Raw genomic sequence first — 22,702 nt, 5'->3', positions numbered from 1 at the left:
AACGAACTGCCGTTGAACTTGAATTGTCCAATTTGGAACACCTATTGATTTCGGATCGAGTCCAAACCTTGGGCAACATCATAATATGAAGGGAGGAGTCATTTGGTGGGTTTTGAGTGAAATCCAATCGCTAGAACTATGGAATACACCAACCACTCCAATTGGGAACGAACTGCCGTTGAACTTGAATTGTCCAATTTGGAACACCTATTGATTTCGGTTCGAGCCCAAAACTTGGGCAACATCATAATAAGGTGGGCGGAGTCATTTGGTGAGTTTTGAGTGAAATCCAATCGCTGGAAGTATGGAATACACCAACCCCTCCAATTAGGAACGAACTGCCGTTGAACTTGAATTGTCCAATTTCTCACACCTATTGATTTCGGTTCGCGGCCCTAACTTGGGCAACATGATAATATGGTGGGAGGTGTCATTTGGTGAGTTTTGAGTGAAATCCAATCGCTAGTAGTATGGAATACACCAACCACTCCAATTAGGAACGAACTGCCGTTGAACTTGAATTGTCCAATTTCTCACACCTATTGATTTCGGATCGAGCCAAAAACTTGGGCAACATCACAATATGGTGGGAGGAGTCATTTGGTGAGTTTTGAGAGAAATCCAATCGCTAGAAGTATGGAATACACCAACCACTCCAATTAGGAACGAATTGCCGTTGAACTTGAATTGCCAAATTTGGAACACCTATTGATTTCGGATCGAGTCCAAAACTTGGGCAACATCATAATATGGTGGGAGGAGTCATTTGGTGAGGTTTGAGTGAAATCCAATCGCTAGAAGTATGGAATACACCAACTACTCCAGTTAGGAACGAACTGCCGTTGAACTTGAATTGTCCAATTTCTCACACCTATTGATGTCGGTTCGCGGCCCAAACTTGGGCAACATGATAATATGGTGGGAGGTGTCATTTGGTGAGTTTTGAGTGAAATCCAGTCGCTAGTAGTCTGGAATACACCAACCACTCCAATTAGGAACGAACTGCCGTTGAACTTGAATTGCCAAATTTGGAACACCTATTGATTTCGGATCGAGTCTAAAACTTGGGCAACATAATAATATGGTGGGAGGAGTCATTTGGTGAGGTTTGAGTGAAATCCAATCGCTAGAAGTATGGAATACACCAACCACTCCAATTAGGAACGAACTGCCGTTGAACTTGAATTGCCAAATTTGGAACACCTATTGATTTGGGATCGAGTCCAAAACTTGGGCAACATCATAATATGGTGGGAGGAGTCATTTGGTGAGGTTTGAGTGAAATCCAATCGCTAGAAGTATGGAATACACCAACCACTCCAATTAGGAACGAACTGCCGTTGAACTTGAATTGCCAAATTTGGAACACCTATTGATTTCGGATCTAGTCCAAAACTTGGGCAACATCATAATATGGTGGGAGGAGTCATTTGGTGAGGTTTGAGTGAAATCCAATCGCTAGAAGTATGGAATACACCAACCACTCCAGTTAGGAACGAACTGCCGTTGAACTTGAATTGTCCAATTTCTCACACCTATTGATTTCGGCTCGAGCCCAAAAGTTGGGCAACATGATAATATGGTGGGAGGAGTCATTTGGTGAGTTTTCAGTGAAATCCAATCGCTAGAAGTATGGAATACACCAACCACTCCAATTAGGAACGAACTGCCGTCGAACTTGAATTGTCCAATTTCTCACACCTATTGATTTCGGATAGAGCCCAAAACTTGGGCAACATCATAATATGGTGGGAGGAGTCATTTTGTAAGTTTTAAGAGAAATCCAATCGCTAGAAGTATGGAATACACCAACCACTCCAATTAGGAACGAACTGCCGTCGAACTTGAATTGTCCAATTTCTCACACCTATTGATTTCGGATCGAGCCCAAAACTTGGGCAACATCATAATATGGTGGGAGGAGTCATTTGGTGAGTTTTAAGAGAAATCCAATCGCTAGAAGTATGGAATACAACAACCACTCCAATTAGGAACGAACTGCCGTTGAACTTGAATTGCCCAATTTGGAACACCGATTGATTTCGGATTGAGCCCAAAACTTGGGCAACATCATAATATGGTGGGAGGAGTCATTTGGTGAGTTTTGGGTGAATTCCAATCGCTAGAAGTGTGGAATACACCAACCACTCCAATTAGGAACGAACTGTCGTTGAACTTGAATTGTCCAATTTCTCCCACCTATTGATTTCGGCTCGGGCCCAAAAGTTGGGCAACATGATAATATGGTGGGAGGAGTCATTTGGTGAGTTTTCAGTGAAATCCAATCGCTAGAAGTATGGAATACACCAACCACTCCAATTAGGAACGAACTGCCGTCGAACTTGAATTGTCCAATTTCTCACACCTATTGATTTCGGATCGAGCCCAAAACTTGGGCAACATCATAATATGGTGGGAGGAGTCGTTTGGTGAGTTTTAAGAGAAATCCAATCGCTAGAAGTATGGAATACACCAACCACTCCAATTAGGAACGAACTGCCGTCGAACTTGAATTGTCCAATTTCTCACACCTATTGATTTCGGATCGAGCCCAAAACTTGGGCAACATGATAATATGGTGGGAGGAGTCATTTGGTGAGTTTTGAGTAAAATCCAATCGCTAGAAGTATGCACTACACCAACCACTCCAATTAGGAACGAACTGCCGTTGAACTTGAATTGCCCAATTTGGAACACCTATTGATTTCGGATTGAGCCCAAAACTTGGGCAACATCATAATATGGTGGGAGGAGTCATTTGGTGAGTTTTGGGTGAAATCCAATCGCTAGAAGTGTGGAATACACCAACCACTCCAATTAGGAACAAACGGCCGTTGAACTTGAATTGTCCAATTTCTCACACCTATTGATTTCGGATCGAGCCCACAACTTGGGCAACTTCATAATATGGTGGGAGGAGTCATTTGGTTAATTTTGAGTGAAATCCAATCACTAGAAGAATGGAATACACCAACCACTCCAATTGGGAACGAACTGCCGTTGAACTTGAATTGTCCAATTTCTCACACCTATTTATTTCGGATCGAGCCCAAAATTTGGGCAACATCATAATATGGTGGGAGGAGTCATTTGGTGAGTTTTGAGTGAAATCCAATCGCTAGAAGTATGGAATAAACTAACCACTCCTATTAGGAACGAACTGCCGTTGAACTTGAATTGTCCAATTTGGAACACCTATGGATTTCGGATCGAGCCCAAAACTTGGCTAACAACATAATATGGTGGGAGTAGTCATTTGGTGTGTTTTGAGTGAAATCCAATCACTAGAAGTATGGAATACACCAACCACTCCAATTAAGAACGAACTGCCGTTGAACTTGAATTGCCCAATTTGGAACACCTATTGATTTCGGATCGAGCCCAAAACTTGGGCAACATCATAATATGGTGAGAGGGGTCATTTGGTGAGTTTTGAGAGAAATCCAATCGCTAGAAGTATGGAATACACCAACCACTCCAATTAGGAACGAACTGCCGTCGAACTTGAATTGTCCAATTTCTCACATCTATTGATTTCGGATCGAGCCCAAAACTTGGGCAACATCACAATATGGAGGGAGGAGTCATTTGGGGAGTTTTCAGTGAAATCCAATCGTTAGAAGTATGGAATACACCAACCACTCCAATTAGGAACGAACTGCCGTTGAACTTGAATTGTCCAATTCCTCACACCTATTCATTTCGGATCGAGCCCAAAACTTGGGCAACATGATAATATGGTGGGAGGAGTCATTTGGTGAGTTTTGAGTGAAATCTAATCGCTAGAAGTATGGAATACACAAACCACTCCAACTAGGAACGAACTGCCGTTGAACTTGAATTGTCCAATTTCTCACACCTATTGATTTCGGTTCGCGGCCCAAACTTGGGCAACATGATAATATGGTGGGAGGTGTCATTTGGTGAGTTTTGAGTGAAATCCAATCGCTAGTAGTATGGAATACACCAACCACTCCAATTAGGAACAAACTGTCGTTGAACTTGAATTGTCCAATTTGGAACACCTACTGATTTCGGATCGAGCCCAAAACTTGGGCAACAACATAATATGGTGAGAGGAGTCATTTGGTTAGTTTCGAGTGAAATCCAATCGCTAGAAGTATGGATTAAACTAACCACACCAATTAGGAACGAACTGCCGTTGAACTTGAATTGTCCAATTTGGAACACCTATTGATTTCGGATCGAGCCCAAAACTTGGGTAACAACATAATATGGTGGGAGTAGTCATTTGGTGAGTTTTGAGTGAAATCCAATCACTAGAAGTATGGAATACACCAACCACTCCAATTAGGAACGAACTGCCGTTGAACTTGAATTGTCCAATTTCTCACACCTCTTTATTTCAGATCGAGCCCAAAACTTGGGCAACATCATAATATGGAGGGAGGAGTCATTTGGTGAGTTTTGAGTGAAATCCAATCGCTAGAAGTGTGGAATACACCAACCACTCCAATTAGGAACAAACTGTCGTTGAACTTGAATTGTCCAATTTTTCACACCTCTTGATTTCAGATCGAGCCCAAAACTTGGGCAACATCATAATATGGTGGGAGCAGTTATTTGGTGAGTTTTGAGTGAAATCCAATCGCTAGAAGTATGGAATACACCAACCACTCCAATTAATTACGAACTGCCGTTGAACTTGAATTGCCCAATTTGGAACACCTATTGATTTCGGATCGAGCCCAAAACTTGGGCAACATCATAATATGGTGGGAGGAGTCATTTGGTGAGGTTTGAGTGAAATCCAATCGCTAGAAGTATGGAATACACCAACCACTCCAATTAGGAACGAACTGCCGTCGAACTTGAATTGTCCAATGTCTCACACCTATTGATTTCGGCTCGAGCCCAAAAGTTGGGCAACATGATAATATGGTGGGAGCAGTCATTTGGTGAGTTTTCAGTGAAATCCAATCTCTAGAAGTATGGAATACTCCAACCACTCCAATTAGGAACGAACTGCCGTTGAACTTGAATTGTCCAATTTCTCACACCTATTGATTTCGGATCGAGCCCAAAAGTTGGGCAACATCATTATATGGTGGGAGGAGTCATTTGGTTAGTTTTGAGTGAAATCCAATCACTAGAAGTATGGAATACACCAACCAATCCAATTAGGAACGAACTGCCGTTGAACTTGAATTGCCCAATTTGGAACACCTATTGATTTCGGATCGAGCCCAAAACGTGGGAAACATCATAATATGGTGGGAGGAGTCATTTGATGAGTTTTAAGAGAAATCCAATCGCTAGAAGTATGGAATACACCAACCACTCCAATTAGGAACGAACTGCCGTCGAACTTGAATTGTCCAATTTCTCACACCTATTGATTTCGGATCGAGCCCAAAACTTGGGCAACATGATAATATGGTGGGAGGGGTCATTTGGTGAGTTTTGAGTGAAATCCAATCGCTAGAAGTGTGGAATAAACTAACCACTCCAATTAGGAACGAACTGCCGTTGAACTTGAATTGTCCAATTTGGAACACCTATGGAATTCGGATCGAGCCCAAAACTTGGGCAACATCATAATATGGTGGGAGCAGTTATTTGGTGAGTTTTGAGTGAAATCCAATCGCTAGAAGTATGGAATACACCAACCACTCCAATTAGGAACGAACTGCCGTTGAACTTGAATTGCCCAATTTGGAACACCTATTGATTTCGGATCGAGCCCAAAACTTGGGCAACATCATAATATGGTGGGAGGAGTCATTTGGTGAGGTTTGAGTGAAATCCAATCGCTAGAAGTATGGAATACACCAACCACTCCAATTAGGAACGAACTGCCGTCGAACTTGAATTGTCCAATGTCTCACACCTATTGATTTCGGATCGAGCCCAAAACTTGGGCAACATCATAATATGGTGGGAGGAGTCATTTGGTGAGTTTTAAGAGAAATCCAATCGCTAGAAGTATGGAATACACCAACCACTCCAATTAGGAACGAACTGCCGTCGAACTTGAATTGTCCAATTTCTCACACCTATTGATTTCGAAATGAGCCCAAAAGTTGGGCAATATCATTTTATGGTGGGAGGAGTCATTTGATGAGTTTTGAGAGAAATCCAATCGCTAGAAGTATGGAATACACCAACCACTCCAATTAGGAACGAACTGCCGTCGAACTTGAATTGTCCAATTTCTCACACCTATTGATTTCGGATCGAGCCCAAAACTTGGGCAACAAGATAATATGGTGGGAGGAGTCATTTGGTGAGTTTTGAGTAAAATCCAACCGCTAGAAGTATGGAATACACCAACCACTCCAATTAGGAACGAACTGCCGTTGAACTTGAATTGCCCAATTTGGAACACCTATTGATTTCGGATTGAGCCCAAAACTTGGGCAACAACATAATATGGTTGGAGGAGTCATTTGGTGAGTTTTGGGTGAAATCCAATCGCTAGAAATGTGGAAGACACCAACCACTCCAATTAGGAACAAACTGCCGTTGAACTTGAATTGTCCAATTTCTCACACCTACTGATTTTGGATCGAGCCCAAAACTTGGGCAACATCATAATATGGTGGGAGGAGTCATTTGGTGAATTTTGAGTGAAATCCTATCACTAGAAGTATGGAATACACCAACCACTCCAATTAGGAACGAACTGCCGTTGAACTTGAATTGCCCAATTTGGAACACCTATTGATTTCGGATCGAGCCCAAAACGTGGGAAACATCATAATATGGTGGGAGGAGTCATTTGATGAGTTTTAAGAGAAATCCAATCGCTAGAAGTATGGAATACACCAACCACTCCAATTCGGAACGAACTGCCGTCGAACTTGAATTGTCCAATTTCTCACACCTATTGATTTCGGAATGAGCCCAAAAGTTGGGCAACATCATTATATGGTGGGAGGAGTCATTTGGTTAGTTTTGAGTGAAATCCAATCACTAGAAGCATGGAATACACCAACCACTCCAATTAGGAACGAACTGCCGTTGAACTTGAATTGCCCAATTTGAAACACCTATTGATTTTGGATCGAGCCCAAAACTTGGGAAACATCATAATATGGTGGGAGGAGTCATTTGATGAGTTTTGAGAGAAATCCAATCGCTAGAAGTATGGAATACACCAACCACTCCAATTAGGAACGAACTGCCGTCGAACTTGAATTGTCCAATTTCTCACACCTATTGATTTCGGATCGAGCCCAAAACTTGGGCAACAAGATAATATGGTGGGAGGAGTCATTTGGTGAGTTTTGAGTGAAATCCAACCGCTAGAAGTATGGAATACACCAACCACTCCAATTAGGAACGAACTGCCGTTGAACTTGAATTGCCCAATTTGGAACACCTATTGATTTCGGATTGAGCCCAAAACTTGGGCAACATCATAATATGGTTGGAGGAGTCATTTGGTGAGTTTTGGGTGAAATCCAATCGCTAGAAATGTGGAAGACACCAACCACTCCAATTAGGAACAAACTGCCGTTGAACTTGAATTGTCCAATTTCTCACACCTATTGATTTTGGATCGAGCCCAAAACTTGGGCAACATCATAATATGGTGGGAGGAGTTATTTGGTGAATTTTGAGTGAAATCCAATCACTAGAAGTATGGAATACACCAACCACTCCAATTAGGAACGAACTGCCGTTGAACTTGAATTGCCCAATTTGGAACACCTATTGATTTCGGATTGAGCCCAAAACTTGGGCAACATCATAATATGGTGGGAGTAGTCATTTGGTGATTTTTGGGTGAAATCCAATCGCTAGAAGTGTGGAATACACCAACCACTCCAATTAGGAACAAACGGCCGTTGAACTTGGATTGTCCAATTTCTCACACCTATTGATTTCGGATCGAGCCCACAACTTGGGCAACATCTTAATATGGTGGGAGGAGTCATTTGGTTAATTTTGAGTGAAATCCAATCACTAGAAGAATGGAATACACCAACCACTCCAATTGGGAACGAACTGCCGTTGAACTTGAATTGCCCAATTTGGAACACCTATTGATTTCGGATCGAGCCCAAAACGTGGGAAACATCATAATATGGTGGGAGGAGTCATTTGATGAGTTTTAAGAGAAATCCAATCGCTAGAAGTATGGAATACACCAACCACTCCAATTAGGAACGAACTGCCGTCGAACTTGAGTTGTCCAATTTCTCACACCTATGGATTTCGGATCGAGCCCAAAACTTGGGCAACATCATAATATGGTGGGAGCAGTTATTTGGTGAGTTTTGAGTGAAATCCAATCGCTAGAAGTATGGAATACACCAACCACTCCAATTAGGAACGAACTGCCGTTGAACTTGAATTGCCCAATTTGGAACACCTATTGATTTCGGATCGAGCCCAAAACTTGGGCAACATGATAATATGGTGGGAGGGGTCATTTGGTGAGTTTTGAGTGAAATCCAATCGCTAGAAGTATGGAATAAACTAACCACTCCAATTAGGAACGAACTGCCGTTGAACTTGAATTGTCCAATTTGGAACACCTATGGATTTCGGATCGAGCCCAAAACTTGGGCAACATCATAATATGGTGGGAGCAGTTATTTGGTGAGTTTTGAGTGAAATCCAATCGCTAGAAGTATGGAATACACCAACCACTCCAATTAGGAACGAACTGCCGTTGAACTTGAATTGCCCAATTTGGAACACCTATTGATTTCGGATCGAGCCCAAAACTTGGGCAACATCATAATATGGTGGGAGGAGTCATTTGGTGAGGTTTGAGTGAAATCCAATCGCTAGAAGTATGGAATACACCAACCACTCCAATTAGGAACGAACTGCCGTCGAACTTGAATTGTCCAATGTCTCACACCTATTGATTTCGGATCGAGCCCAAAACTTGGGCAACATCATAATATGGTGGGAGGAGTCATTTGGTGAGTTTTAAGAGAAATCCAATCGCTAGAAGTATGGAATACACCAACCACTCCAATTAGGAACGAACTGCCGTCGAACTTGAATTGTCCAATTTCTCACACCTATTGATTTCGGATCGAGCCCAAAAGTTGGGCAACATCATTATATGGTGGGAGGAGTCATTTGGTTAGTTTTGAGTGAAATCCAATCACTAGAAGTACGGAATACACCAACCACTCCAATTAGGAACGAGCTGCCGCTGAAATTGAATTGTCCAATTTGTCACACCTATTGATTTCCGATCGAGCCCAAAACTTGGGCAACATCATAATATGGTGGGAGGAGTCATTTGGTGAGTTTTGAGTGAAATCCAATCGCTAGAAGTATGGAATACACCAACCACTCCAATTAGGAACGAACTGCGGTTGAACTTGAATTGTCCAATTTGGAACACCTATTGATTTCGGATCGAGCCCAAAACTTGGGCAACATCATAATATGGTGGTAGGAGTCATTTGGTGAGTTTTGAGTGAAATCCAATCGCTAGAAGTATGGAATACACCAACCACTCCAATTAGGAACGAACTGCCGTTGAACTTGAATTGTCCAATTTCTCAAACCTATTGATTTCGTATCGAGCCCCAAACTTGGGCAACATCATAATATGGTGGGAGGACTCATTTGGTAAGTTTTGAGTGAAATCCAATCGCTAGAAGTATGGAATACACCAACCACGCCAATTAGGAATGAACTGCCGTTGAACTTGAATTGTCCAATTTGTCGCACCTATTGATTTCTGATCGAGCCCAAAACTTGGTTCAACATCATAATATGGTGGGAGGAGTCATTTGGTGAGTTTTGAGTGAAATCCAATCGCTAGAAGTATGGAATACACCAACCACTCCAATTGGGAAGGAACTACCGTTGAACTTGAATTGTCCAATTTGGAACACCTATTGATTTCGGTTCGAGCCCAAAACTTGGACAACATCATAATATGGTGGGAGGAGTCATTTGGTGAGTTTTGAGTGAAATCCAATCGCTAGAAGTATGGAATACACCAACCACTCCAATTAGGAACGAACTGCCGTTGAAATTGAATTGTCCAATTTCTCACACGTATTGATTTCTGATCGAGCCCAAAACTTGGGCAACATCATAATATAGTGGGAGGAGTCATTTGGTGAGTTTTGAGAAAAATCCAATCGCTAGAAGTATGGAATACACCAACCACTCCAATTAGGAACGAACTGCCGTTGAACTTGAATTGTCCAATTTCTCACAACTATTGATTTCGGATCGAGTCCCAAACTTGGGCAACATCATAATATGGTGGGAGGAGTCATTTGGTGACTTTTGAGTGAAATCCAATCGCTAGAAGTATGGAATACACCAACCACTCCAATTAGGAATGAACTGCCGTTGAACTTGAATTGTCCAATTTCTCACACCTATTGATTTCTGATCGAGCCCAAAACTTGGTTCAACATCATAATATGGTGGGAGGAGTCATTTGGTGAGTTTTGAGTGAAATCCAATCGCTAGAAGTATGGAATACACCAACCACTCCAATTAGGAACGAATTGTCGTTGAAATTCAATTGACCAATTTCTCACACATATTGATTTCGGATCGAGCCCAAAACTTGGGCAACATCATAATATGGTGGGAGGAGTCATTTGGTGAGTTTTGAGTGAAATCCAATCGCTAGAAGTATGGAATACACCAACCACTCCAATTTGGAACGAATTGCCGTTGAACTTGAATTGTCCAATTTGGAACACCTATTGATTTCGGAAAGAGCCCAAAACTTGGGCAAAATCATAATATGGTGGGAGGAGTCATTTGGTGAGTTTTGAGTCAAATCCAATCGCTAGAAGTATGGAATACACCAACCACTCCAATTAGGAACGAACTGCCGTTGAACTTGAATTGTCCAATTTCTCACACGTATTGATTTCGGATCGAGCCTAAAACTTGGGCAACATCATAATATTGTGGGACGAGTCATTTGGTGAGTTTTGAGTGAAATCCAATCGCTAGAATTGTGGAATACACCAGCCACTCCAATTAGGAACGAACCGCCGTTGAACTTGAATTGTCCAATTTCTCACACCTATTGTTTTCGGATCGATCCCAAAACTTGGGCAACATCATAATATGGTGGGAGGAGTCATTGGGTGAGTTTTGAGAGAAATCCAATCGCTAGAAGTATGGAATACCCCAACCACTCCAATTAGGAACGAACTGCCGTTGAACTTGAACTGTCCAATTTGGAACACCTATTGATTTCGGATAGAGCCCAAAACTTGGGCAACATCATAATATGGTGGGAGGAGTCATTTGGTGAGTTTTGAGTGAAATCCAATCGCTAGAAGTATGGAATACACCAACCACGCCAATTTGGAACGAACTGCCGTTGAACTTGAATTGTCCGATTTGGAACACCTATTGATTTCGGATCGAGCCCAAAACTTGGGCAACATCATAATATGGTGGGAGGAGTCATTTGGTGAGTTTTGAGTCAAATCCAATCGCTAGAAGTATGGAATACACCAACCACTCCAATTTGGAACGAACTGCCGTTGAACTTGAATTGTCCAATTTGGAACACCTATTCATTTCGGATCGAGCCCAAAACTTAGGCAACATCATAATATGGTGGGAGGAGTCATTTGGTGAGTTTTGAGTGAAATCCAATCGCTAGAAGTATGGAATACACCAACCACTCCAATTAGGAACGAACTGCCGTTGAACTTGAATTGTCCAATTTGGAACACCTATTGATTTCGGATCGAGCCCAAAACTTGGGCAACATCATAATATGGTGGGAGGAGTCATTTGGTGAGTTTTGAGTCAAATCCAATCGCTAGAAGTATGGAATACACCAACCACTCCAATTTGGAACGAACTGCCGTTGAACTTGAATTGTCCAATTTGGAACACCTATTCATTTCGGATCGAGCCCAAAACTTAGGCAACATCATAATATGGTGGGAGGAGTCATTTGGTGAGTTTTGAGTGAAATCCAATCGCTAGAAGTATGGAATACATCAACCACTCCAATTAGGAACGAACTGCCGTTGAACTTGAATTGTCCAATTTCTCACACCTATTGATTTCGGATCGAGCCCCAAACTTGGGCAACATCATAATATGGTGGGAGGAGTCATTTGGTGAGTTTTGAGTGAAATCTGTTGTTAATTATTATGTTAACTCGCAATTGTACGGGGCAATTAGTAATATAGCAAGACAAGTACGAGGTCGTACCCACGAAGACTGAGAAGTTCAAATTAGTTATGTACGTAGATTACCGAATTCAAGAAGTTAGGAAGTTAAGTCTAAAACAGAAATTAAAGTGAGAGTGATTGTGATTGTGAAAGGAAGTGAGCAAACTGAAATTGCAAATGAAAGCAAATAAACAAGTGTAACAAAGAGTGGTTTTAAGAGTTGGAAAACAGATTTGGAGACTAGGGCATTCGAATCACCATAACAATTCAATTCTGGGTTATATGGAGTCAAGTAACAAGTCTAATTCAGATTCAAAGATTGATTCTAGCTAAAGTATGATTAGGCCATGGTGTTTGGTCCTAACCTTGTGTTCCTAATTCCCTAATTTGATCATTTGTTGTCTAACCTAAAATTAAGCATTAGGAACCCATTAAGCATAGAAGAACAATTTAAACAACCAAGCATGTATCTAATCCCTGTTGTCGAATGTCCATACATACTCTTCCTATTCATAGTTCAATTCGAATTAAAGCATGGTGTCTACTCTTAATTCAAACCAAGATAGTTAACAAACAAGTTCTAATGGTGATCAATCATTCAAACAAGCATGTTAACTTATAAGCATAATGAATAAGAACATGAATCATGAATCAAACTTGAAACTCCAAACTTATAAACCCAGAATATTCATGTTAGGTTACATCGAAGCCCTAGTTATGGATTTAGCTACTCATAATGGAAAAGAAACTAAAATAGAAATGGGAAAACATAATGAATGCCATAAGAGTAGAAAAACCCTTTTCTGAAGTTCTTGTAGTGTCCAATGCTTCTCCAAGAGCTTCTCCACGTCTAGAAGGATGTATGAAGGATATGGAGGGGATTTGAGATGAGCTTGAGTGAGTGGTGATGGCTGAGAAAGAGGAAATTCGTAGGGAAATGGAAGGGAGGTTTTCTGGAGCTGTTTTGGTGATTTTGGGGCAGTTTAGAGTATTGGGTTGATTGCTTGAGTGTTTGGGGTTGTGGGAATGTATGAGGATGATTTCTGGATGATGGAAGTGTGGAGGATGGCTGAAGTGAATTTTGTAGCTTGAAGACTCCTCTATTTATAGGGCTAAGAGGGAGGAACATCATGATGAAATCCAACACCACCATTCCTCATTTAATACAACCCATAACTCCCACTTCATCTTGTCTATGTTAGTGTGGTTGGAATCAATCCCATCCCATACTTCTTTTGCTGCACCTCAAGCTTTCTTCACATGGGATCAAAGGTGATCAATTGTGGCTGCCTTTTGCTGCCAACCCATGTGGTCTTCTTTTGGTTGTTGAACAAAAACGAGTCTTCTGAACCAGACTTGGTGTAGGAAGGCAAGAGGTTTCAAAACTTATCCAATGGGGCTCAAATTTGGATATATTATAGTAGACACCCATTGGAACAAGTTTCATGAAGATCTTCACCTCATCCAAGCCCCATAGCATGCTGATCCAAGGCCAAGAAGCTGACCTACGAAATTGGGCTGGAAAGGAGTTGTAGCCAAAATGTGTTTGTCTTTAAGCCCTTCTTCCATTCACCCAAATCAAGCCTTAACATGCATGGATTGCATCATTTCCTATCCAAAGTCATCATTGTTACCTAAATGTCAATTAACTGAAAGATAAACACAAAAAGGATTAAAAGCACAAGTTTAACTCAAACACATAACCAAATCATAAGCTAGAAGGGTACAAAATGATATACAATTATGAACCGATCAAATACCCCCAAACCTAGATTTTGCTAGTCCTCGAGCAAAACAACACAAAACAAAGTTAAAAACAAAAAGTTAACTAAACCACTTTCGTAGGTAACTCGATTGCATTGAGCGTATGCAACAAGCCTTTAAACCTCTAGGCATCCCTAGTAGGAGGAGTTGTGTCTCCTGAGGGTTTAACAGAAACGATACCCACAAACGCATTACTAACTCTACAAAACAAAGTGGTTAGTAAAACTTGAAATCAACTAATGAGAACGAAATAAAACTTTAGTCATACCTCCAACACCGTAGAGTTGCCAAGATAGGTGATCAATCAGTGTGTAATGTGGAAGCTATAGCTCAAAGGCACACGGTTTCAAAGCAAGCACACTCAAACCTTGAATAAAGAACATGCTTCGACTCTAATTCTCACAGATAACACTCAATCACTCAGAACCAATGGTTTTATTCTCTCAAACAAGCTTAAGTGAGTATATAAAATAGAAGCACAATATTTGGTTAGATCTCATGAAGGGAATCAAATACTAAGAATAGAGATACACACATACCTACCAGCACCCATGAATACATCCTCAAAGATCAGCTAGGTCTTTCACAAGGTTTGTAATGAAAGGTAAGGTTAGGGGAAATGGAAGAATTGGAAGGAAAAACAGGTAACTTAAGAACATACCAAGGTTGCATTCTTCATTGATCTGCAAGGTAGCATTGACTTATAATGGCATGGCTGCAAACTTCATGGTACCACCTGGCATAGACTTTATTTATTTTTTTATTTTTATTTTTTTTTACACTTAGATCAAATCGAAACACTTTCATCTTCGTTGATTTGATCTGCATCTTCATTAACTTCATTGCACAGAATCACACCATCTTTCATTTAGGCACATGGCAGCAACTTCCTTGCTTCAAACTTTATCTTGGCACACCTTGGTATATTTCTAAGCTATAGGGTATGGCTACAATAGGTGAAGTATCTCAGATTGAGATACAAAGGTAGGGAAATGATGAGGGTGATAGAAGAAAAGGCTTTAAGTGTTTGGCTTCAAGAGGGTTGATGGAACACACATATAGGTAGGGTGAAAAGAAAGCACATCGAATGGTTTTGCACACATAGCCTAGCATCACTTCAATGAGTTCATTCATGAATGAGAGCAAGCACATGATATCTGCAAAAGAGAATCATCCTTAGTATTCAATCAAAATGGAATAATGAGATCATTTAGAGTGAAATGAAGAAAATAAATTGGGATGAGAAATAGAAACACTTTAAACCCTCTCAAGAAAGCAATTGGGCTCAAAATAGCTCACTAGGGTACTCTCCACTATTCTCCTTCGAGAATTTGAGCATGGTACTTTAGCCACCAGAATTCTAGGAGCCAAAGCTTTGTGAAGTGCAAAATTCTGATATGAAAACCTCAATGGCAGCTCCATAGCATCGATTGTATGACATTAAAAAAAAAAATTAGTGACAAATGAACGAAAATTGAAAACACAAATGAATGAAATTTGAAAACCTTCCCCCCAGACCTGAATTGAACATTGTCCTCAATGTTAAAGCAAAGTAAAGATGATTGAGAACAAGTAAATGATAAAGGGAAAAGTTAAGAAAAAGTTTAGAAGAAAAAAAAAAAAAAAAAAACACAAATATACAAGCAACTCACGGATGACCAGTTAGGGGCCTCAGAAAACACAGCCAGGGGATCCGGGAAGGTTGGAGGGGTCACAATGGTCCCGCTTAAAACCCAAACTTCTTAGACACCGAAGGTGTCGCCTAAAGAACTCCTAGACACTGTATTGACGGAGGTGCTCACTGGGGTTACCCAAAGTTAGCTCATATGAAAAAAAATTATTTAAAGAAACAGAAACTTAAAATGACTAAAATAAAAACAAAACAAGTAAAGAGAAAGGATAGAAATGCTCCCCCTTGATGCGATTAGGTCGATTGCTACCAAGCACCTTCTTCTTGAACACATGGGTTGCCTCCCAAGAAGCGCCTTAGTTACTGTCTTGGCAAGACATTATGTGATCAGCTAAGTTGATGGTACAAAGGGAAGTTGATCCACCACATGGCCTGTTTGAATGCCAGCTGAGATTCCCTCATAGAATGGCTTTAAACGTTGTCCATTTACTTTGAAAGTTGAGCCGTCTTTAGGGTTTTGAATCTCCACAGCTCCATAGGGAGAAACATTGACCACGGTGAATGGGCCTTGCCATCTAGACTTCAATTTTCCTGGAAAGAGACGCAATCGTGAGTTAAACAAAAGAACTGACATACCTTTGGAGAACTCTTTTCGTTGAATGTTTCTGTCATGGTAACTCTTGGTTCGTTCTTTGTAAAGCTTTGCATTCTCATAAGACTCATGTCTAATTTCTTCCAATTCATTGAGCTGAAACTTTCTTGCATGTCCTGCCTTGTCTAGATCAAAATTTAACTTCTTGATGGCCCAAAAAGCATTGTGTTCAAGCTCCATTGGCAGGTGACAAGCTTTCCCAAACACAAGACGATAAGGGCTCATCCCAATGGGAGTCTTATATGCAGTCCTATAAGCCCATAATGAATCATTGAGCTTGGCTGCCCAATCTTTCCTTGTATTGTTCACCACCTTCTCCAGGATGTGCTTAATTTCTCTATTGCTTATTTCCACTTGACCAGAAGTTTGCGGATGATATGGTGTAGAGACTCGATGGGTGATGTTGTACTTCTTCATGAGTGCTTCGAATGGCTTGTTACAGAAGTGGCTGCCTCCATCACTAATGACAGCCCTTGGAGTACCAAACCTTGTGAAAATATTATCCTTCAAGAACTTGAGCACCACCTTATGATCATTGGTTTTGGTGGCTATGGCTTCCACCCATTTAGACACATAATCAACAGCAACAAGTATGTAAGTACAACCAAAGGAAGATGGGAATGGTCCCATGAAATCAATACCCCACACATCGAAGAGCTCCACAACAAGTATGCTATTCAATGGCATTTCGTTCCTGCGACTTATGTTCCCCATCCTTTGACACCTATCACACTTAACACAAAAATTAAACGCATCTTTGAATAGAGTGGGCCAAAAGAAACCAGATTGGAGAATTTTAAGTGCTGTTTTCTTAGCTCCAAAGTGACCTCCACAAGCCAATTCGTGGCTATGCCTAAGTATGCTTTCTTGCTCTTCTTCTGGAACACATCTTCTGATGAGTTGATCCGGGCAATGCTTGAATAAGAAAGGTTCATCCCAGACATAATGTTTCACCATGGAAAAGAACTTCTTCTTGTCCTGAGAAGTTAGATCATTTCTAAGAACACCACAAGCAAGATAATTAACAAAATCAGCATACCATGGTTCTTTGACTTGGGCAGCATATAGTTGTTCATCAGGGAAAGTCTCATTCAAGGGTAGCACAGCTTCTCCTTTTTCTTCAACCACAATTCTGCTCAAATGATCAGCTACCACATTCTCACATCCCTTCTTGTCTCGAATTTCCAAATCGAACTCTTGCAGCAAGAGAATCCATCTAATTAAGCGTGGTTTTGCGTCCTTCTTAGTGAGCAAGTATCTAAGAGCTGCATGGTCAGAATAAACAATTACTTTAGAACCAACAAGATAAGAACGAAATTTTTCTAAAGCAAAAACCACAGCAAGGAACTCCTTCTCTGTTGTGGAGTAGTTGATTTGAGCATCATTCAAGGTCCGGCTAGCATAATGAATCACATGGGGGAGCTTGTTCTTCTTTTGACCTAAAACTGCACCAATAGCAAAGTCAGAGGCATCACACATTATTTCAAATGGTAAAGACCAATCTGGAGCTATGATAATAGGGGCTGAAGTTAGCTCCCTCTTCAAGGTAGTAAAGGCTTCCATGCAAGCTTCATTAAACTCAAAAACAGCATCCTTAGCAAGGAGATTACACAATGGCCTTGTAATGCTTGAGAAATTTTTGATGAACCTTCTATAGAATCCAGCATGACCTAGAAAGCTTCTAATTCCTTTCACAGAGGTAGGGGGTGGCAGATTTGAGATGAGATCGATCTTGGCTTTATCCACTTCAATTCCCTTGCTTGAAATCACATGGCCTAGCACAATGCCTTGTCTCACCATGAAGTGACACTTCTCCCAATTCAAAATCAGGTTTGTTTCCTGGCATCTTTTAAGCACTAGAGACAAGTGGTGAAGACAATTATCAAAAGAGGAACCAAAAACTGAAAAATCATCCATAAATACCTCAATGAATCGTTCCACCATATCTGAAAAGATAGACATCATGCATCTTTGGAAAGTTGCTGGGGCATTGCACAAACCGAATGGCATCCTTCTATAAGCAAACGTACCAAATGGGCATGTGAATGTGGTTTTCTCTTGGTCTTCCGGAGCAATGGGAATTTGATTATAACCTGAAAAACCATCAAGAAAACAATAGTAAGCATGGCCAGATAAACGTTCAAGCATTTGATCAATAAAAGGCAAGGGGAAATGATCTTTTCTAGTGGATGTGTTCAACTTCCTGTAATCAATGCAAACTCTCCAACCAGTGATAGTTCGTGTAGGAACTATCTCATTCTTCTCATTCTTCACAACGGTGATTCCGGACTTCTTCGGAACAACTTGTACAGGGCTCACCCACTTAGAATCTGAAATTGGGTAGATGATTCCTACATCGAGTAGCTTTAAAACTTCAGCTCTAACCACCTCTTTCATGTTGGGATTTAGCCTCCTTTGGGCATCACGGGATGGTTTGCTGTCTTCTTCCATTAGAATCCGGTGCATGCACATGCTTGGACTAATTCCTTTGATGTCTGCTATGGTCCACCCAATGGCTGTTTTATGCTCTTTTAGAACCTTAATTAAGCTCTCTTCTTCATGTGAGGTGAGACCTGCAGCAATTATAACAGGGAGAGTTTCGTTAGCACCCAAATAAGTATATTTAAGATGATTGGGCAGTGGTTTAAGTTCTAGCTTTGGTGGGGTGATAATGGATGGCTCCAATTTCGTGGATGATGGTCCAAGAGGCTCGAGTGGTGGCCTAAAGGATGGTGGGTATGGTTGAAACACTTCTAAGGCAGCCACCACTTCTTGGAACTCCGGTTCACAAAGATCTTCCTCTTCTTGTGTTAAGACAGCTTCTAGAGCATCATTAGACTTTCTCTGCAAAATTTTGGAAGAAACCTCATGATCCACAACATCAATTGAAAAGCAAGAATCAAGAGAGATAGAAGGTTGAGATAGAGCATTAAGCATTTTAAATTCAACAGTTTCACCCAGAACAGTCATGGAAAGGGTGCTATCTTTCACTTTGATAACTGTGTCTGCAGTGGCCATGAATGGCCTGCCTAGGAGAATGCGATCAACATGATCTCCATTTGGATTGTCTTCCATGTCCATCACTACAAAATCAGCAGGGAGAATTAGTGTATTAACTTGAACTAAAATATCTTCTACAATACCTTTTGGATATTTTATAGAATGATCAGCTAGTTCAAGTCGTATTGAAGTCTTCTTCATCCCTTCTAAGCCAAGCTTTTGATACAATGAATATGGCATTAGGTTGACACTTGCTCCCAAGTCCAACATGGCTCTTCCAACCTTATTGCCTCCAATGTTAATGGGAATGTCAAAGCTGCCAGGATCAACTAGTTTTGGTGGAAGCTTCCTTTGCAACACAGCACTTACATTCTGGTCAAGCTTTACATCTTCATTTGGAGCGAAATTGAGCTTGTGAGTTTTCAAGTCCTTGATGAACTTTCCATATGCAGGAATCTGTTCAATAACATCAAGCAAAGGCAAATTGATATTAACTTTACTCAAAATATCATAAATCTCTTTAAAAGCCTTATCTTGCTTTGCTTTCTTAAGACGGCCTGGAAATGGAATCGGTGGAACATATGGAGCGGGTGGCACGTATCTATCTTCTTGAAGATGTGGTGGCACAAATTTGTCATCTCTCTTATGCAATTGGAATTGTTTGGATTCCTGAGAATCTGATTTGGCATTAGGAGCAGATTGAGAAGTTTTGAGATGTTCCCCTTCTGTAGCCGTGGTCTCCTCCTCTTCATCTTCTACAATCACAACATCATTTGAAAGATTAGAATCAACTTTACTATCAATGATCTTACCTGATCTGAGCACATGAATGGCCTTGGCTTCTTGGTTCTTTGGATTGATCTCGGTCTGGCTTGGCCATTTCCCAGGTGCTCTTTGAGTTATTTCAGCAGCTAATTGGCCTATTTGAACTTCCAATTTGGTAATGGTAGCTTGTGTAGTTTGCTGGAAATTGGATTGGTTGATTGCCATCTGCTTAACTATATCCTCCAATGATGATGTTTGTTGTGGCTTTTGGAATGAAGGGGGATTGGCTTGATTCTGAGTATTCCTCCATGAAAAGTTTGGATGATTCCTCCAACCTGGATTATAACTTTGAGAGTATGGATCATTTCTTGGACCTTGGTTGTAGGAATTTACCAACTTAGCTTGCTCTTGCACAAATTCTGGATATCCAGCCCCAAGTGGACAAGCTATGGTAGCATGGTCAGGAGTTTCGCAAATACTACACACTTCTTTCGGAGGGCTTCTTGAGTTTAATGCAAGAAGAGCATCTAGCTTTTGTTCCAGTTTTGAAATCTGCACACTAGAAGCATCATTAGAACCACTAATAACACGTTTACCTCTTGTATCCGTATGTTGGGTCTCCATTGCTATCTCCTCAAAGAGTTCGTATGTTTCTTCTGGAGTTTTGGTTTTAAAAGAACCACCTGCAAAATTGGTGACTATATTATGACTAGAAGGGGTTAGTCCTTTATAAAACATACGCATTTGAAGCTTCAATGGAATCCCATGATGAGGACATTGGTTGAGCAGCCCATTGAATCTCTCCCATGCTTCACAAAACGATTCATCATCTTGCTGTGCAAATAACAAGATCTTATCCCTAAGCATGTCGGTCTTTTGCGTGGAGAAGTATTTCTCCAAGAACTTCTTTTGAATGGCAGCCCATGTAGTGAGTGAACCAGGCTTTAAAGAATTCAACCAATATTTCGCCTTATCCTTCAAAGTGTATGGAAACACTCTCATTCGAAGTTGATCTTCTGTCACACCTGTCAAGGGAAAAGAACTCACAACATTAAAAATATCCTTTATATGAGTTAATGGATCTTCATTAGGTAAACCATAAAAGGAAGGCAGCATATTAAGATGAGAAGATTTAAGCTCATAATTTCGAGCTACAGTGGGCAGCAAAATGCTTGAAGGAGATGCTGGAATTGTTGGGATATCAAGTTCTCCCATGAACTCATTGGCAGCCATCTCTTCTTCTTCTTCTTGGTCTGAACTTGCTTCCGAATTTGAAGGTGAAGAACCAGGAAGTTCAGTGTGGAGAGCAATACTTGTAAATGTGGCAAGAGCTTGCTCTTTTGCAGTTGACAACTCTCTTTCTAGACGATTATGAACTTCAGAGATCACCCGGTTGGGTTGCAACGATGGTCCTGCGTTCAAAGATCTGGAGCGTTGGAACGAAGACCTCACTTGTTCAAGGAACGGTCTTTTAGACATAAACTACCTGAAACAGAAAATTAGATTAATTAGAAACACTAAAAAAATAGGGTAACCTTGGGCACATAACCAGGGAAGAACTTTCGTTCAGTCCCCGGCAACGGCGCCAAAATTTGTTGTTAATTATTATGTTAACTCGCAATTGTACGGGGCAATTAGTAATATAGCAAGACAAGTACGAGGTCGTACCCACGAAGACTGAGAAGTTCAAATTAGTTATGTACGTAGATTACCGAATTCAAGAAGTTAGGAAGTTAAGTCTAAAACAGAAATTAAAGTGAGAGTGATTGTGATTGTGAAAGGAAGTGAGCAAACTGAAATTGCAAATGAAAGCAAATAAACAAGTGTAACAAAGAGTGGTTTTAAGAGTTGGAAAACAGATTTGGAGACTAGGGCATTCGAATCACCATAACAATTCAATTCTGGGTTATATGGAGTCAAGTAACAAGTCTAATTCAGATTCAAAGATTGATTCTAGCTAAAGTATGATTAGGCCATGGTGTTTGGTCCTAACCTTGTGTTCCTAATTCCCTAATTTGATCATTTGTTGTCTAACCTAAAATTAAGCATTAGGAACCCATTAAGCATAGAAGAACAATTTAAACAACCAAGCATGTATCTAATCCCTGTTGTCGAATGTCCATACATACTCTTCCTATTCATAGTTCAATTCGAATTAAAGCATGGTGTCTACTCTTAATTCAAACCAAGATAGTTAACAAACAAGTTCTAATGGTGATCAATCATTCAAACAAGCATGTTAACTTATAAGCATAATGAATAAGAACATGAATCATGAATCAAACTTGAAACTCCAAACTTATAAACCCAGAATATTCATGTTAGGTTACATCGAAGCCCTAGTTATGGATTTAGCTACTCATAATGGAAAAGAAACTAAAATAGAAATGGGAAAACATAATGAATGCCATAAGAGTAGAAAAACCCTTTTCTGAAGTTCTTGTAGTGTCCAATGCTTCTCCAAGAGCTTCTCCACGTCTAGAAGGATGTATGAAGGATATGGAGGGGATTTGAGATGAGCTTGAGTGAGTGGTGATGGCTGAGAAAGAGGAAATTCGTAGGGAAATGGAAGGGAGGTTTTCTGGAGCTGTTTTGGTGATTTTGGGGCAGTTTAGAGTATTGGGTTGATTGCTTGAGTGTTTGGGGTTGTGGGAATGTATGAGGATGATTTCTGGATGATGGAAGTGTGGAGGATGGCTGAAGTGAATTTTGTAGCTTGAAGACTCCTCTATTTATAGGGCTAAGAGGGAGGAACATCATGATGAAATCCAACACCAC

At 40.6% G+C, this 22,702-nt stretch overlaps 1 non-coding gene across 1 annotated transcript; it reads left to right on the top strand.

Moving 5' to 3' along the window:
* The first annotated feature begins 20,684 nt into the window (after window positions 1-20,684).
* Window positions 20,685-20,791, top strand: LOC148293799 (small nucleolar RNA R71). The gene has a single exon (XR_015836965.1). It is a non-coding gene; the product is annotated as a small nucleolar RNA R71 (small nucleolar RNA).
* Window positions 20,792-22,702: the final 1,911 nt, after the last annotated feature.

Source organism: Prunus avium, chromosome 6, assembly GCF_965620075.1.
Source record: "Prunus avium chromosome 6, drPruAviu1.hap1.1, whole genome shotgun sequence".
NCBI lineage: Eukaryota > Viridiplantae > Streptophyta > Magnoliopsida > Rosales > Rosaceae > Prunus > Prunus avium.
The sequence above is the reverse complement of the archived record's forward strand: the minus strand, read 5'-3'. Positions and strand labels throughout refer to the sequence as shown.